The following is a 4,237-nucleotide window of genomic DNA, read 5'->3' as shown; positions in this document are numbered from 1 at the left end:
ATTGTGTGGTCAACAAGTGTGCAGGGCTTTAACTGATCTTTATTCTTTTTAAGATTTAGACAGTTTTGAAATGTCATAGAAAAGGTGTTGAGTAGTTGAGTAGCAAGCAGCTATATGCTAAGAATAAAAACATATTCTTGTAGACAGTAGCTTCTAATACCTTCTGATGGCTTTAGTTAGTTAGATCAATCAATAATAAACTGAACAAAAAACAGTTGGAAACAGTCAGTAGCCTAGAGAGAATTAGACACCTCACTGTGCTTATAAAGCAAGCAAAAATAAAATAAAATAAAAATACAACATAAACTACCAATGCTTAGTTTTAAAATAATTCCCAACCGTAAAAGCATCCGAGTAAGAATTAGCAACAATTAGACAAATGATTTAAAACCTTTCCAGACATCTAAACATCCACAAAGAACAAATTTAGCCAAACGTGACAGATTAGAGTCCCTGTATATTCTAGAAAATTGGCCTCAACTCCTAAAAACTGTAGGAGGATGAAGGTCTAAAGATTGTTGAGTTTAATAAAAATGGATATGAGAGTCACCTATAAAATATATGTCAAAATCCTGAAATAAATCTGAAAGCTGATAACAGTGGTTTAACAGTTTCCCCAGATTTGTGCCTCAAGACAATACTGTTTCTGAGATCTACAGGTAATTAATTTGTTTTCATACTTGGTGTTTGACCTCTGACCTGCACTGTCAACTGTGGAACCTATTATTGACAGGTGTGTGCCTTTCCAATCAACTGTGTACACCGTTTAATAAATTTGCAAAAAATCTCAAAAACGTTTTTCCACATTCTCACAATGTCGAAAAAGGTGGAATATGGAAAATAAAATGTGGAATTGAAGTCAAGCTCTGTGAAAACTTTCCAAATGCAATCCAAGACAATCAGGGAACTTTTTTTTTCGACGTGGAAGATACAAGTGTGCACTTGAGTAAAATGAATTACAATCTTTCTGAGGTTTTCTTGTTCATACAAGAAAAATTCAGCTGATGTAAACAGAGCTGTTTACATAAGCTCTGTTCCACATTCTTGAACACATCATGGTCCAATAATTATATCTGTCAGGCATTAGAAAAATGTTAATTTGAGTGGGGGAAAAATTCATATTCATATTTTCCTTCAACTTTTCTGTTCTATTAAAAACAGACATTTGCTGTGTGTCTCTCTCTCTTTGCCCTTTTTCCTGTCCAATGAGTAATAAAATAAGGCACCAGAAAAAATAAGTAAAAATAATAAACATACACATGTATGATTTTGCATATGTTGTCAATATCATCTTTTATACTTTTAATATTATTGCATCTTAATACTTTTTAGATATATTGTTTAGAAAAGCCAATCTAGGGACACAAATTAGCTTACGCTATAAGCACCATGGTAACCGCTGCTTTATTCACTTTGTCTGTGTTAATGTGTTTCTATCAAATAAACCTAATAAATAAATGTTGCTTTTCAATAGTAAATATATTAATGATATTTAAGTGAAATGTATAAACAGTGAAAAGCCTGGTCTTATAATTAAAATAAAAAAGTACATATTTCTTGTGTTTTATGTCTGGAACCAGGGATAATAATGACTGATTTCAGTAAATGAGGAAAATGAACAATAATTACTGTCAACATTCATTCTCTTCTAAACTTCTGACTTCCTCTCCTAACATGAATTCAGATTTCTTTCAGGTAGAAACACATCATGATGTTAGGCCGTGATTTGAAGCCTCCAGCTCCACAGCTGAGTCACAGTCTCTGTTCGCCTGAGAACCAAAGTTTTTCAGTTGCTGCAGTTGAGTTTCACACTGACTGAGTCAAATGAGCCAAACCCCTTTAAAGACCTGCTCATCCCCCCCAACAGAGGACCTCAGTTACCAACCAAACACCACCAAAATGCAGAGAGAAACTGAAAATGTTGCAGTGTGATTCCACAGGAGCACAGCAGCAGGACAGGAGTGATACTGACACTGTAAAACTCAGGTCCTTGATAAATCTGTGTGGTTCTGACGTAGAACTGAGTATTTATCACATTGTTTATCATTTACCAGGACATTTTTTTTATATCTTGATAAGAATTCAGATTTATTATTGTCATCATAAATTTCAGGTATTGATGTCTTTTTTTGTCTTTTTTTTTAAAGCTGAGTTTGCAGTTTGATCACAAATGTTATTTTTGTTATTTTCTCCACTTTTTGTTACTCAAGAGCTTCAATGAATATCAGTAAATTTGAAAATATGATTAGATGTAATTACTCTGTGCAAGTGGTGTCCTTATAGAGCCTGTTGCAGATAGAAATTTTTCAAGAACAATATTTGTGTTTGTGGATCTATAAATACTGTATCATGCATTTCCCTAAAAATTAAGAAATAAATAAGCTTTTTTTTTTTTTTTTTAAATCACAATCTCTATCATTATCACAACATTACCATAAAATATCATCATAAAATTCTAAGTACATATCGCCCATCCCTATCTTGACTCAGTGTCAAGTCAAGGATGTGATTCCCCCAACTGGCTTTTGCTGCTTTTACTATCAAACTTCTTGCACTCGACTTTCCACTAAAATGACAAATCTGTGAAAGGGTTCTCTAAAGGCTGTTGAATAATGAGGTGTGCTTAGTATTTATTTATTTATTTTTTTTTACAAACAACTGCCTAAACATTGGTTTCTCTTATTTTATAAATGATAATGTTGAATCTGCTGTGTGCTTTGCATACTTGAGGGCAGATATAAATCATTTTCAGAATGGCCTGATCATTTTGGTTATGTGTGATACAAAAAAATCCCAAAATTAAGAGGTGCTGTTTTTCGGGGGGTGGGGGGTTTAGTGAAAATATATATTGTGCAGATGAATTTGAAAAGCAATAAATAACAGCCCCCAACAGTGGAAACGCATAAGAGTTCTTCATGTCACAATGCATGGACTGGATGTAATGTCACACGGCCTTCATATAATTAAAATATGAGCTTTAGTGAATCATTAACACAATAAACCCATTCATGAATGTTGTGGGTGTTGGTGCTGTGGGCAGTGTGTGTGTTGTTCTCTGTGTCTCTCCAGCAGATTGAATGTGTTGGTCCTGGTGAAAAGTGATGATGACTGGCTGTATTTTAATGATCACTACTCTCATTTTGGCTGTCTGTCTGCCTGTGTATGTGCATGTGTGTGTGCGCGTGTGTGTGTGTGTGTGTCTGTGTGTGTGTGCGTGCATGTGTGTGTGTCTGACCTCCCCAGCATGACGGGCATCATGACAGGTGACGACGCTGCTGAGGTCGTACAGTCAGGATGACACCTACCCAGTCCCGCTGGCCTCATTAGCAAAACTAAGATGTCTCCCCACCCGGCTCCCTGGCCTATCCTCTGCCTGCCCGACAAACCAGGAGCTGATTGAAGTAGCCAGGTCTTCCTGTTGCTATAGTAATAGGCAACAGTGGCTCATCAACCCCCCCTCAGAAACAAGGTTTTGGCATTCCTGGAGCTGTGGGCTTTTACGGCCTTCCCCCTCGGCGCTCCTGCACACCCCCACATTGTTTTGCACGCGCTGCGTTTTTGCAGACAGCAGCTGTTTTTGGTGAGCTGTGTATGAATTTGGAGTCTCGGTGGCTCACAAGGATCAGGAAAAGTTATGAAGTGGGAGCGCACAATTACAACCACAAACAGATGAGCACAAAGCAGCACATTAGAGACATGCTGAAGACAAACAGCTTACTGGTTTTTAAATGTTTTCCACTGAAAAAAATAATCTGAAAAGTCTGGCAAGCGTTTGGTTTCATTGTTTCTAAATAAGATCCAGTGTGAGCAACAGAAGACACCTAATTAGTAAATAGAATCCACCCGTGTTGAGTATAAATGCAGCCGTTCTGTGAAGGCCTCACAGGTTTACTGGAGAACATGAGAGAAAAATAAACAGCACCATGAAGACCTCTGTTCAATCAAAACCATCTGAAAATGGAAAGACAGCTGGAAGCCTACCATGTCACGACTGTCCACTTAAACCAGGGGTCAGCGACCTTTACAGCCCTCAAAGACATTTTTGTCTTCAGTCCAGCTAAACAAAGTACAAGAGGTCAAAACACAACAATAGATTCAGGCCTTACTGTCCTAACATTATTTTGTAAACAGGGTCTTCCAAGCAAACATGGAAAACAACTAACAATAAATTCGACCCTGAACACACCATACCCACACATTGAAACATGGCAGTGGCAGCATCATGCTGTATGGAAGC

The sequence above is a fragment of the Poecilia formosa genome, unplaced genomic scaffold, assembly GCF_000485575.1.
Source record: "Poecilia formosa unplaced genomic scaffold, Poecilia_formosa-5.1.2 Scaffold328, whole genome shotgun sequence".
Lineage (NCBI taxonomy): Eukaryota > Metazoa > Chordata > Actinopteri > Cyprinodontiformes > Poeciliidae > Poecilia > Poecilia formosa.
Note: the sequence above shows the minus strand (reverse complement) of the source record.